Genomic DNA, 15,508 nt, shown 5'->3' on the forward strand with positions numbered 1-15,508 from the left:
AACATTGTTCTCGCGCTATAATACCTGGTAGCACTGTATTGTTCCCCAGGGGCTTGTTGTGTACCACCTCTTCACAGGCATTTCTTTTTTTTTTTTTGGCTAACAAAGATGGGTGTTTAATAGGGTGAAAAAGAAGGATGAACGACAAACTGTGAAGATGATTGTAACACACTCAAGAACAGAGGATCCTTAAATTGGATTCTTAAGAGGGTTCTCTATCAGCAAATGATGTTTTACACAGTTTCCCAACTAAGGCTCTGGAAGACTAACAGTGTCATATATCCTTTTTTTTTTTTTTTTTTTTTAAATTGCAAGGCTACAGGCTGCAAGGTCAGGCAATTAGAAGGAAGCTGTTAAGGTGCACCATCTCATTCTCATTTGTTACACAACCTGGCCCATTTTCACACCCGTCATGGATCTTAGGAGTCAATATTGCCTGCATATTCGTAAATAAAAGCTTCTGCTCCACACTCCTCCGAGCCATTATTGGCATTGCAAGTCCACTTGTAAGAACTGAGTCTCCAAAGGTCATTCTGCTCTTGAGCTTTGTACCTCACTCCCTGGCAGGTTTATTCTCCCACAAAGGGCCGAGGGGAGAGTAGAGCGCTCTCGGTGCGAGCCAATTAGAGCTTGTTTATTTTCCTCCGCTGTCTAATAAACGTCACTTTCTCTCTTTAATGGCTTGGAGAGAGTGTGATTAAAATTTAGGCCTGTAGTGTGACCGAACGTGAAAACAGAGCCACAACTTGTACACAGGCAAACCCCTTTATCACATGGAATGGCTCTCAGCACGGTACTGTTGTTGGAGGTTATGATAATAGAAATATTTATGACACCCTTCTGACCTCTGTGTTCAAGTACAACAGCCACCATGAGGGCAGCACTCCCAACAAATAAAAGCGCCCAGAATAAACAAACACATTACCTCCAGGAACCAATCCAATTGCATTATTCATTCAAACTGCAATCCAAAGAAAAAAAAAAAGAATATTTAATGAGTTACTGTTTCAATTGCTACATTTTCCCTTCCAGCTTTCAAACAACTGCCTTTGCTACCAATTGCCATGTCTTGATTGGTTTGAGATGTGTTGTGAAGTTATTTCAATCAATCAAACATGACAAGCATATTGAAAACATCTAACACTATAAATAAGTTTCCATTGTGCTAACAGTAAAAAATAATGTGTAGTATAATGTCAACCGTTCAATATAACAACTTACCTGCTCTCCTCTTCTTTCTTTTTTTCTATCGGTGCTCTTGCTTGAAGCATTGCATTCCAGGCTCATTATAGCTGTGTTGTTGTTGTTTTTCATCCGTGACATTTAAAAATGTCAATCGGATGCAGAGCACCTAAAACATATGATAATTTGGCAGACACTCGGCTCACACTCATCGAGAGTTCTCGATCCCTCAGCAGTTTACTTTATCATAATGTTTGACTAAGTTGCCAACTTGTAAAATAGGGTTCTATAAATAACATCACAGGAGCCCCCCCACCTCCCCTCCTTCTTTATGATTCAGTAAATGCTTCTTAATAGATTGGGTCATTTTGGATTTGTGGTTGTGGAAACTGTTAGTTACTAACTACATATTTTCCCGGGAGCTCCTGAACTCTTGCAGGTTCCTCTGGATCGTTGGGGACGGCCTTATGCTATGTACCTGTTTTTTGTAGTGTAAGTGTGTTGAGATAACATTTGTTCTGAACTGGTGCTATACAAATAAAGATTGATTGACTCCTGAAAGCGGGGGACGGGACCCCTAGGGGGATCCGGAGACACCACGAAAGGGGTCCCGAGATAGTAAAATCACAAGTCAATATCCTTGGTCCTGTGATTTGATTCTTGAAGCAAGAGCAGGATGTAAATGAATTAATCAGTTTTGCAGACACAATAGATTTGTTTTCAAATGCACTACTTCAAACTCATTTCAGAACACTTCAATGGAAAATTGTGAAGTCTCTTGGAAGGACTGTTTCTGTGTCTAATACTTGGACTTTATTTTTTACCACTTCTGAATTCTTTATTGAATCCATTTGTCTTCAGCTTTCAACATGCAACATCTGTCACACATTTAGTCAAACCTGAAAGCCAAAGATGTGATGGAATTCTGAACTTTCATTGGTCTCATTAAGGCAGAAAAGTTTCAGCAGAAGTTTTGGTCACATCCCGTTGTAAAGGCTCACAAGTTAAGCAGGAGCGGAAATGATGAATTACTACTTTCATTTATTCCAGACAAATTGATCAATAAAAACCGGAGGACAAGGAAGATGATCACTTTGAAACATTGACGATATTCAATTCAAATAACTTTATTTATCCGTTAGGAACTTCATTTGTATAAAAGAGCATCAGTACGCATACAGCTAGACACAAAAACAACAGCAGAAACACAGACATACAAGTGGCTCTATTAAAAGCATGATAGGTCATAAATAAATGTTATGAGCGGTTAAATGAGTGGTCTTAAAAATAAATAAGAAATAGATCATTTGTTCATGAGCCTGATGGATGTGGGAGCAAAGCTTGACATGGCTCGATTAGTCCAGAAAGTGAGAGATCTGTATCTGTGGCCTGAGGGGAGACGGTTGTAGAGATGGCAGAGTGAGTGTGTGCTGTCTGAGGCTATGTGTTGAGATGTGATATGAAAATGTATCATAGTGATTAAGTCAGATACACTGATGTGGAGCTGTTAGAATATTTCCACAATGAAAACTGGTCATTAGAGTTTTATTAAATGAACCAATCTTAGAAGGGTCGAGTCAAGTTCCTAGAGGTGGGGGAAAAAATCGATACAGTATAGTATTGCGATATTTTGTGTGGCGATAATATATCGACCATGGCGGCCAAGTATCAATATTTTAAATATTATATTTTAAATAAACTTTTTTATTTTCTAACTGATGAAGGGGTTGCACAATTCATTTTGAACAAGTTGCATTGTTAAGAATTCATGTTAAAGTTTGATTGGACTGAAGCACCAACAGTTCTGATTGTTCGGTGCATGCAGCCTTTTACAGGGTTTGACTTTTTTTTGTCATTCTAGTAAAAGGGAAGTCATCAGATACAGGACAAAGAGAGAAAATACACTGAAAATATTTTAATGTTACTATTGTAGTCTAGTGAGGATGACAGGTCCCTAGTGTAGTGATTGAATCATTCAGAGTTTTTCTTGCAAACTTGTTATTTAAAACATTAGGCAGGGAACTTACTGCTCCCCAGAAAAAAAGGCTGAACTGCTCTTCATGAAGAATTAAATGTCAGTTGTCAGCATATTAATTGGATTTGTTTTTAACAAAAAGTCCAAACCTGCCGAGAAGAACAAGTGTGGGAAAGTGTGGAATATAGACACAAGTTTTGCAGGATGTATAGGCTACAACAGCAAATTGAATGCCTCTGTGACTGTTTGGACCAAAAAAAAAAAAAAAAGAAAGAAAGGAACGTTGTAACATCTTGGGAGGCTTTTTAGCCGGTGCCCACACTGAGAAGGCCCAATTAGCCTTCTATTCAGCCTGAACTCTGAAAAGACTCACAGTCATGGCCAAAGATGTCCAGCTGTGATTTAGGGGATGAAAATGCCAGAAATACAACAAAAAGACAGTGGCAAACAAGCGCTGTAGGTGATCAGTAAAATCTTAACATTACTTCTAAAATGTACTGGCAAGTGTTGTACTGTGGAAAAAGCAAGAAAAGGTCTAATGAGGTCACATCTTTTAGATTGAGATAAAAGCCGAGTTCAGTCCAGTTAATGTGAACGGCTTAATTTCTGTGATTAAACGAGGCTCACTAAAACAGATTCCAAGAGCTGTTATCCATAACAATGAGCTGGTGATGCACTATCTGCAAAATTAAATCATGCTATTGTAAGGCAGAGTGAAAATGACCTCAAAGTCAGAGCCAGAGCACTGCTGAATGTTTAATTAGGCGGTTAGTGTTGGCAAGCTTGCAGCCTAAATAATGGTGGTGGTGTGGATCCAAAACAGGAGCAAACATTTTGCAGAGCTTTCAGCTGTAAACCACGCCGAGGCTGCCAAAGGGCTTTGTGTACCAAAGAGTCTGACTGCTGTTACTGTACCACCCCCGTACCGACTAACTGTCTCCCTCTCTCCGTCTCCCTCTTTCAACTCCAATCAGTTGACTAAAGCTTTGTCGACGTGATCTTTCAATTATCAACAAAGCAAATACAGAATATTTAGTAATAAAGTCTGAATAATTATAGACAAGAAATGTAAATAATGCAGAAACTCCCACACAGGGCACCAGGGTCAGTGACTGGTTGAAAATGAAGAAGACCAAAACCTAGAGAACAAGGGTCTCAAATAATTGGCCTTGCAAAGCTAGGTTCAATTATTTGTTGGTTTTCCAACCAATTTCCAACCAGCCAGCATGGGTATAGAACAACTGCAAATGATAAGCCATAGCCTCTTCACTCTGTCGGACTTTAACATCACATGATATAACAGATAACCCACTGTGAAATGTGCAAATGGGGCTGCAGAAGCTCAGTGTGTAGGTATGTCGGTTAAGAACAGGAGAGGGTCACAGGTCCATGACAAGTTGGTCCAGGAGCAATTTGGGGTTCAGTGTTTTGCCTAAGGACACTTCAACATGTGACTGCAGGAGCTAGAGATCAAACTCACAACTTTCGGGTTGAGAGACACAACCACTTCATATTTCTTGTGGATTTTTTGTCTTGCTTAAAAGTGTTTTCTCATGGCATCTTGCGTTTTGTAGGATTTGTATTTATTTTATATTTTGTTGGGGGCCTGTTTGTCTGTATTGAATATGGCAGCTGAAGAGAGACAGGACATGGTACGAGGAGAGAGTGGGGAATGACATGCATGAATGGAGCCACAGGTTAGACCTGAAACTGGGCCGCCCACCTGGAGTGACGTGTAGCAAAGGTCCAAGGTAGTATTCCAACCCACGGCCGCTGCGACATGGACTATAGCCTCTGTCAATTAAAAGATTAAGACTTTGTTTTTTTTTTGTTTTTTTATGTTTGTTGTTAGAATTGTTTTGTCTGCACCTGGGTCCTATACCTGATTATTCCAAACCCTGACAATGAAAGTGTGGTCTTGCCATGTTAAAACTAAAAAAAACTTCATGACACGGAATATCCTGAATTAGACCCAGTGAAAGTTTGTGACACCCTTTGCTTTTGCTACTTTAAGTTCTTCTCCATTTGATAAATAAAAGACTTGATGAGGGGTTATCTTTTTGGTGGAATGGTGTTCCATCTGTTTTGGAAGAACACTTTGTTTACACATTCCATTTGATTTCTACCAAGCATATTTTTTATCCTTCTGCTAGATCTGCCAAATAAACATTTTTTTCCAAAGTTTTCTCTATCTGAGCTCAATGATATAATGATCTGTTACAACTTTCTCCAAGTTTAGTGGACATTTTCCGTGTTAGGGGACATAACCAGTCAGGGCCAGACTGGGATGATCATTCAGGCCGAGAGTAGGACTCCATCCCAAGCCACCCTGTCCACATATACCACTAATTGTGAACGCTTACTGTGTCCCTATACTTCTATATTTTACATTCAGTCAAAACAGTCGCTAGCCCATGAACCGTTTTTTCATACTATCATTAGCCAAACTACTTTACGTAGCTAGCCATGCTGGGTGTGTGTACAGTAACCTGTTCCCTTATTGGCAAAGATGCCATTTATTTTGAAGCATTTTGTTGCATAAGTTACGAGAGCCTTTCTCTTTCTTTTTCTCTCCATCTCTGCTCCACATACAGTATATCATTTTTTTTTGACCGTCTTTTTCACCTGGTGATAATGTTGTCAATGTGAGACGCAGCAGGTAGATGGTTACCATGTGTATCGCAAGGGACACATGACATTATTTCTTTGCAGATGGTGGCCGTGACCAACCACGAGAGTTGCACTCGCATATGATGATGCTTGGATTCAAAGATGTCTAGTCACTCATTCGTGCTGTTCACATTGACTGCTCACAGCAGGCCAAATAGTAATTCCAACGTACAAGCTGTGCCTGTAGTCAGAACTCCAGAAAAGATTTCAAACCAATACACTATCACAGAAAATCTTAAAAAGACATAAGCACTGTCTTAACATTTCATGTTCAAAATCTGGACTACAGTACCAATTTTAAACGCTAGGTGTCAGAGTTACATATTGCTCCTTTAAATCTATGATGCTTTACAGCATTACAATATTTGTTTTGTTAACCGTTTCTCCATAGTTGTAAATATAGTCTTGAGAACTAAAGGTGACAATCTATGTTGATCTTTTCACTTGCAAACTAAGTCAAAGTTAAGTATGTGTAGAAAAAAAAGTAAAATATAGACTATAAATGTGTGTATGCCTTTATAGCTGAGCTTATTTTTACAGCCTACAGGCTCTAGGGAGCACTCCTCAATATGTTTTTTAGTGAGCCTCTGTCAGCTGGCTGGAGCCTCCAGATAAGAGCTGTTATGTGTTGTGTAGTTAGTGGTTAAGTATTGGTGTACTCCACAGCTCCCCGTGTCACTGTGTTATCTGAAGGGTCCCAGTGAGCTCCTCAGGCTCGGCTCTCCAGGTCGCAGTAATGAGAGAGGATAATTACCGATCACACTTTGCAAATGGAACAGCAGGATGATAGAGGGCGTCTAATGAAGCCCACCCCCCCCCACACACACACACACACACACACACACACACACACACACACACACACACACACACACACACACACATCATATAAATACCAACACTGTTAAGAGCATGATAATGACAATGACTAACACAAGTGCAGGTTTCACTGGACCTTATGAACAGGAACCTCACAGCTTAATGTGCTGCAGAACTTGATGTTTGTCTTGGAGTTCAATCTCTCCTTAACCTTTTACCCAGAATAATGACGACGAACGACGACGACGAACGACGACGAACAGAGACGATAGACAAAAAAACCTGGCTGTTTTGTAGGACTAAGAATTACAATTTGTCAATTACTGCATATGCTAGATAACTGTTTTTTAAAACCTGTCTCTTATTATATTTATATAATACAGCTTTTTTTGTTGCGTAACAGTTCAGGAAAGAAAGTAGTTTTGGTGAGATTTAAATAGGAGGTCTAATTTCTCAGATCACTGATGACTTAGCTATACAAAATAATATTGCTTTTTCAATATTAGTTGATTGGGTTTGGAAAAATTGCATATTTTGGCAGAAAGCAGGATCAGCAAATGTGTTGATATAATGATGTAAATGAAATGTAATTCTGTTTGCAATATGTTTCCTTCAGAACTAATTTGCAACAAGTAATGACTTCTGAATTAAACAATGCAGATAGAATTACATTCTAGGAGATAAGGATGTTACATTTAAATGCTCGGGGTGCTTCCACTTAATAAAGATAGTTAATGTATATGCATCAATATCTTTACATGAATAGAAACTTATTACTTAATAGACTTATTACATCTGTCAACAAAAATAATAACAGTTTCATTGATGACCAGTCGTGTCGGCAGAGATAAAAGCTTACACAACTTTAGAACTGATCTTTAGACCAAAACAAATACTCTCATTAGGCACACCACTTTCATCCCTCAGCTCCCCCCTTTACTACTGTCCACTCACTTTTCCTACCCCTCATGTACTCGGCCATACCATTTCTGTGAGGCAGAGTGAGCAGCAGACGATTTCCAATAAACAATATGAAAACAGGAGTCTGCAAGTTTTCATTTGTTTGTCTTTTTAGGCCATAAAAGGGTTTGAAAAGTGTGCTGGTTCTCTTTCAGTTGTGTTAATTTAATGAGACTCTATTATGATGCCCCCAGAAACAGCAACCCTGAGTTGGGGTAGTCATCTTTATTCCCACACGTGGTGGCTGGGGCTGACAGTTGGAGAGAGAGGGGTGAAAGGTGAAAAAAAAAACATATTAAAGGAAGAATAGGTGCTTTTTTGATCCAGTAGATGTCGCCCTTTAGCACCAGCATGAAACCACTCTTCTCCAGTGACACACCTCCAACACCCCTCCGCTTGCGTTCGACCAATGAGTTTAGTACAAGCGGCAGACAAAATTGTCCATGGCTCGAGCTGCAATTTCCTGTGGCCTGTACTGTTGTGTTAGCGGGCTAATAGCAGCTGACTAAAACAGATTTTGTACTTGAGGGGAGGAGCCAGACGTCCCGTCAATGTAAACCTGATGTAAACACGGCTTTGACAACACAGCCGGCGGGACTCACACTTCTCACTCATAGTAGACAGTCATGACTCAGACACACATTTATATAGTATAAACTTGATTTCTGCTGTATTTATGTATAAAATGTTGCACATTCTTCCTTCAAACATGTTTTAACTTCTGAGCAAAACATAAACAAGCTGGAAGTCTTGGCCATGTTAACACAGCACCGAGAACAACAAAATCCAGAGGGAGTTTTACTTTACTCTTTTTGGAAGTCATTACTTCACAACATTGTGTGTCTGTACACAAATGGACAGATAGCTAACTAGCTAGTCTTCAGGAGACAGTCAGAGGCTGGAGTTAATTCAAATGCTCTTTACTGTTGCACCCATGAAGGTTTGTTCATTGTAAAAAAAAAAAAGAATACTTTCCAAGGCATAAAAGAGGGAACGAAAGAAAAGCTGGCTTGAGCTGCACATGGAAGATATTGAAGCCTTCCTTAATTAAAGTCTATGAACTGTAACACAGCCGAGTCAGGTGACTAAACTGACCAACCAGAAATTACAGCAAAAATTAAATGCCCCCAAAATACCAGCAGGGGGAAACAGGAGCGAAATGACTGCTATACATTTCACAACATATATTTATAAAGGGTTTATTTGATGTCACATATTATACTTTTTAAGGAGACACATTAAGTGTAATTGTCAGTAGAAGTAGAAGTGAAGTGACAGCATTAAAAACAACTGAGCTTGTTTAAAAGCTTGTCAATAACATTTGCTATGCACCATTGACTCTGTTGTGTAGCTCTCTTAACACAAGACATGATGTCCAAAGCTTTGGAAATAGCTTTGGCCATCACCCAGAACATAAAAACCTGAATTTCACTTTAGGGATTAATTTCAAATAGGGGGCTATTTTACAAGCACTGACTCCCCAAAGCCGCTTCTTCCAGTAATTAAGTTGGTGAGTAAAAATATGATGATAGCCAAAACTCTGATAAGTAGCCCCTGGTTGTAAAAAAAAAAGAAAAATCAATTCCTCTAAGTGAAGTCTCATCTCATTACTTTTAATTGATAATCACAAATGTTAATATAGAACGAGATTGAAAACGACCTCTTTGACCTTGTGTTCTGATCACACCTACACCCTCATCTCTGTTTCCTCCACCTCTAAGTTGAGGACAAACACTGTACCCAGCCAGAGAAAACAAAGGCAGAAAGGAGACGGAGCACTTTGTCAGTTCAGCTAATTGAGTATTTGGCCCAAAGCAGGAGCCATTTATAAGATGCCCTCCTCTCTCTCCAGGCCTGCCCAACTGACTCCCATTCCTTTGCCCCTGTCCAGCTGTGTGCTGTTGTGACACAGGGCTTTGTCACCCCTGTTCCTGTAGACCCCCCTGCCTCCTACTCATTCATCACAGCAGAATGATTCCCAGCTTTAAGGGAAAGTGATGAAGATGCTTGCAGGCTCACTGTGGACACAGCGGGACCCTCCAGGCTAAAGTGCCCTGATCAGTCAAAAGCTCTTCTGGGTCAAAATGCCCTTCACAGTTGAGGAAACAGGTGCATAACATGACATAAAACTAGTTAAAAAAAATAACATTTAAAGCTCACGTACCCACACACAATGCTGCACAAGAAAACAATTTACCTCCCTCAGGTTTTTTCACTAATCCCACTTGTTGTACCCAATTTGGCCAACTCAACTCTTTTATTATGGTGCAGTACTTCATCTTTGTTGAGGATGACAATTAGGAGGCCACCAATGTGTAATCAGAGTGAGTGTCGCAGAATCATAATAAGTGTCTGCACCGTCTCCCACTCTTTCCCATTTGAACAGCTGCGACTCCAGCAGTGCTCTTGGCAAGCTTCGTCCCCAGTTGCCTCATTTACTTGCAGCCTCTGAAGTATTTGTTTGGAACAGTGTGTACCTCATACAACTGGAGATATTTGTACTCTTGTTTCTAAAAGTTGGCTTCCAATATATTGCAATTATGACAAAAAAGATAATAATCTAGCTTGACCCGGAGTTATTTCTTGGGTCTATGGGTTTTTGAGTTTAAGAAAATATAAAATCAGTCATGTTATCCATGCACCCAAGTACCTTTATGATGGTATATAACATGTACCTTATTTTGTGGTAATATTATAATATCAAATGGACCTCTGAGATAGACAGATGAGAAACCAGGCTCAGATTTGGTTAGCTACATAGTTAAATGTGTTTAATATGCAATGTTTCAGAGTATCCTAAATGTCAAACGTACATTGTTATATATATTTTTTTAAATCCAAATGATGATCTTTTTTCTTTACCTTATTAACTAGTTTGCTTCCTGACCTGCTGCAGTGTATCCATTGTGCAACATTATAAAAAAACACATTTTGAAGCATCTTGTAAACTAAACATTGCATATCTATTTTTGCTAACTTGACTGCTTTCATCTAGAAGTTAAGCAGAAGAAGAAGTCAAACTTTGCATAATAATTGGAACTTACCTGACTGTTGAGCCCTGCCCATGCCAAACTGACCCCAGAGTGGTAGATTGTCCATTTTTAGAAATGTAGGGTCATTGACCAAGCTGTCTACCAAAACTTTGCTGGTGAAATGATAGTCAATCTATTATATTTATAAGGGATAATGTATGGTCAGCAGGTCATTATACCAGAATTCAACTGGGACAGAGTGAGCAGGATCCCAAAACCAAGCCATCAAGCGCCATCTTTACTTCTGGAGATTTCTCTGTCTTAACAGACATTTTCTGCATCTTTTAACCTGTTGTCACAACTACTTCTGTCTCCTTTAACCTATTCCCAAGAAACAAAAACAGACCCGAATCTAATTAACCCAACTTCTTTCTGCCGATTGAAATGACAGCTGGTTATCCAGATTCTGTGATAAGAACCACAACCGTTGAAACTGGTATGCTTTTCATAGTAAAGGTTTGTAACAGTGTGCTCTGGATAGCAGACTTTTGCTATACAGAACTGACCAATTGGGGGCAGCTATGGCTCTGCGGTAGAGTCGCTTGTCCCTCAAACAGAAGATCGGGGGTTTGATCTCCAGCTCCTGCAGTCACATGTTGAAGTGTCCTTGGGCATACACTGAACCCCTAATTGCTCCCAGCTACACCTGGCGGCATGTGCATGGATTTGTTCTGTTGGGCACTTAATGCATCAGGGTGTGAGTGGGTGAATGTGACATACATTCAACTATGAATGTTTTTATTTTTTTGGTGTGAATTTTCTGTATAGTAGAGGAGAAAGGATTTCCAGGTTGATAAAGTAATAGCACTTAATGAAAAAACACATTTTGTAGCTATAATACTTTCATTAAATAAAATATAAGTTACTGCAACTCAAAAAAATATTTGCTGTTGTCAGTTTGCCCGGCATGAATTATCCCTGTCATTTGGGTTGGCAAGGGGCTGTCAAGGGCATGCTTTTCCCTCCCTGCTCTGCAGTGGCAGACAATTCAAACATTCAACCATCACCTGAATCCCACACAAGCTTGCACACCTGTTTGCAATCCTCTAATCAGCTCCCAAGGATATACATGGGCCCTTTTACCTATGTCAGCCATCATATAATCAATTAAGGCTTCTGCTCTAGAAGCTGGTTACACCAGAAGGTGGCACAGCAACAGTAGCTGACAAGCTACCTGCTAACATACCAACACTATAGTGTCAGTTACAAATGCTCATGGAACTTTTGTGCATTTTATTTGTACTGAGCTGATTACCTGTCTGATATTAAGTCCTTTGGTTTGCACATTACTTACTTTAAACAAAAGTTACGGATTACACAAGCAGCTGCAGTTTCTCAACTTCTTACAAAAGGATACATACCACCTTTGATGGACAATAAATATTTTGTTTCTTTTCTATACTGTTCCCATTTTTCAGAACAGAATTTTTTTTTTTTCTCACCACCATGAAGACAAAAACGCATTATGGTTATCCCAAAAACTGATTTAGTGTCCTTAACTTTGGTGTTATCCGCACTTAAGTGTCCAGCCTTCTTGTTGCCTGCCTGCGGTTTTTGGTCCTTCCTTGCCACTTGCTTTGTTGGATTACTGACAAAGAAGACTTTGATTCCATTCAATCTGCCTGCCTCTGCCTCCATCCTGCCCTTGATTCATTACTTGCAACACTTAGCCTTTACAGAAAGCAGAAGCAAACTTTGTGTAGTCTTGGAGTCTGGAGAAATCAATGTAGATGATTGCTGTGTTTGGATGCTTTGAGAAAACTCAATGAATGGATTTCATTTTAAACGTAGTTCTGTTAAAATCATTGCACATTGATTGAATGCATACTGATTTTGAAGAGCCGTCTTATATTTTAGGGTCATTCTTTCTGAGTTCACCCAAAAAAGTTACACTGAATAGAAACTTTCTTACAGAGTTTCAGACTCTTTTCATCAAAATGGGTCCGGCTGTAAATGTCTTTACAAAAAGTTTTCCATTGTCATTTTTTTTTTGTATAAAGACTGCACTATAGTCAATAGTGAGGGTTGGAAAAGACCTGATCAGCATAATAGATGTCTGTAGAGGTATTATTTTCTGCTGAGTGCAGCACCATGTCCAAACCAGTTAAAGTGATTTCCAGTAGCCCTTTTCATTGTGCCAGTCACTATCTATCTTCCTCTTTACTTCTGCTGGAATAACGGGTACTATTCCCAGTTTTTTACATCGTATATTAAGACCCTACAATTGATTGCCAATTATTTTACCTGCTAGTGAAGCAATACAAAGGTTCATTCAGTTGCATGCAAAGCAGAATACCATGCGTGTTTAATTTTATTACATTAATCAGCCATGCTTAACTGGGTGCCCAATGGCTGGTGGATGGGCAGAGTAGTCCCCAATGTGGTTGTACATTTTGTTTTCCAAGCCCTCAGTCCACTTCACGGGACAAAATCTCAAACATCATCTGACAAAAGAGTCGGTGATCTCAGCAGGAATATGCAGTGACTGCTCAGAGGGATCAGGATGATACAATATCTCTTGTCCCCTCGACTGTGCCGTCTTTCATGGCTAAAGTATCATAAGCCCCTCGACAATCTGCCTCTGTGCCATGAAGTCAGTGTGGCATCAACTCTGCTTCATTTTCAGTGAGAGAGACTCACAAAACAGAATTTCAAATGGCTTTTGATTAACATTTTGTGTCTCGCTGATCGTGAGATGTTTTTACTTTTAGCATCCCTGTAATAATGTGAACTTATCACCTACACTGCAATGTGCACCTCTTGTCATTAATATGGATACATTTGAGAGCATTGCTAGATTTTTGTGGTCTCATTGCGTAATGCAGCCCGTAGGATTGTGGTCCAAAGGGTCAAGAGGATACATTTGGATGGATATTCACATCCATAAACAATGAATCAGTGTATCTGATAATATTCTGTAGATTCTTTAGATATGTATGGCCATGTTAAGCTGAGTTGGGGAGGCCGAGGTGACCTTGAGGAATGCCCTGAATCCCCGTCTGCTTGGATGATCCTTCATGTGCAGCCCCTGACTCTGACTACTCCTCATAGGATCATGTGCATGTGTTTGACCCATAGACTGTAAATATTACTGGACGAACCCTGACCCGTCTGTGACATAGGCAGAAAATGAGTCCAATCGACGGCCGCATCCATATTGGATTTGCAGTCTCAACCTAACTTCGGATCAACCTAGCAACAGCAGTAAGGCGGGACCGGCGGGACTAAACTCCGCCCATTCAGCTTGACGTCAGCAGTCCACTTGACAGCATAGCTAACAGCTAGGCTGCTATCATCAACTATTCCTGCTCGTCCTGAGAAAACTCTACAAACAGTAAGTTAACATTTAACTTTTCTACAACACAGTTAAAACGAATTATATTCAACTCAAATATTTAATTAAAGTCTTAAAACTACACTTTTTTAAATATACAATCATGGTTATTAGTTATTTGTTAGAGAAGTTAGACTTTGTCAGTGTTAGCAGAGAAATACATTAACAAAGTTTTATCCATAGACTGTAAATAAATATGAGACATCCAGAAGAAATCAATATTACAAAGCATACAGTTCATGTTACTGTTCTGACAAAAAGAGGAATGTCTGTGTTTTATATTTACTGATGTCAACAGCGATGAGGTGAACATGACAATTGAAAAATAATTATTTAGTATTTATTATAAGACATTTGTTTTCTATTGAACCCCGTGAAGTCATGGAGTCTGTGGACAGTGTCAGCTTCACACCAAAAACTTTAGTATGAGAAAAAATAGTATTCAATATTATTCCTGCAGATGTGGCTCATAACAAAAAGACAGCCTGAGCTGTCACATGTAGTTAACTGTACATTTTGTCTTGTCTGAGGCATTAATTGAACACCTTTGTATTTCTCCTATAGACACAGTGTGGATTATTGGTGACTTGTCCGTCGAGGTGCCCAGAGAGCTGCAGAGACAGAGGAAGAAACCTGAGCTTCAACAACATCTGCATTTGTTGGTTCTTCTGAGGTGGACTTCAGTTGCTTTTCTTCAACAGCTCGCTGTGAGGAAGGTCTCACCCGGATGGCCTGAGTGATGTCACCCACAGGCTGAGAGCTGGAGCTGAGACAGGTTTTAAGCCTTTTGACAAACCGTTACACCGCACCCGCCTGTCAAGCTGGTCAGCTACACGCCTTATTGTGAATAACTCTTATCCTTCATCAAAACATTCACCCCCCCCGTACAGTGTGTGTCCATCGAGACATGAGCTAATCACACCTATTTGTTTGTTTGTTTTGTACCAAGCTGTAAACATGTTAATCTCTGCTGTAAAAACAGACTTTTTTTAATGTTGTTTTTCAGATTAAATAAATATTTCTATATAAATGCACTCCTTTATGTCTACTTATGAGTATACATTTCAGATTAATGCTCAACTCAATAGCTTAGGGAAGGAAGTCTACTTTTACACAACTTCTTATTCTTTTGATAAATACTAATGTAGTTCATTTCTGAAAGTGGGATGGAACAGAGTCATTGCAAAAATTTGCCCTTAAACACAGCCCCATTCTTAAATCAAGATACGTGGAGAGTAAATAAGATCAATAACTGGTGAATAAAAACACAGTTAAAAATGATTTAGAAATGTAGTCTTCCCTGATCTATATCACATAATATCAACTTCTCCCATCTAAACTGGACAAAGGGTTTTAAAATGGGAAGAAAATAGTTTGATTGCGAGTTGTTTGGAGGAGATCTATTTTTATTTGAACAGCTGAAGCATGAATACAGTCTTCCAAGGTGCAAACCCTCCTCCTCCTCCTGAAGCCTGTGGAGCTCGTTGATGTACTGCTGTCTTATCTGCTGGCCATCTTCTCTCAGCAGAACTTCAA

The 15,508-nt window shown here is 39.5% G+C and overlaps 1 long non-coding RNA gene across 1 annotated transcript; it reads left to right on the forward strand.

Annotated features, from left to right (window-relative positions):
* Positions 1-13,715: 13,715 nt before the first annotated feature.
* On the forward strand, positions 13,716-15,006 carry LOC136183217 (uncharacterized). The gene is made up of 2 exons (XR_010669042.1): positions 13,716-13,972; positions 14,537-15,006. It is a non-coding gene; the product is annotated as an uncharacterized lncRNA (long non-coding RNA).
* The last annotated feature ends 502 nt before the right edge of the window (positions 15,007-15,508 follow it).

This window comes from Labrus bergylta, chromosome 17, assembly GCF_963930695.1.
Source record: "Labrus bergylta chromosome 17, fLabBer1.1, whole genome shotgun sequence".
Classification (NCBI taxonomy): Eukaryota; Metazoa; Chordata; class Actinopteri; order Labriformes; family Labridae; genus Labrus; species Labrus bergylta.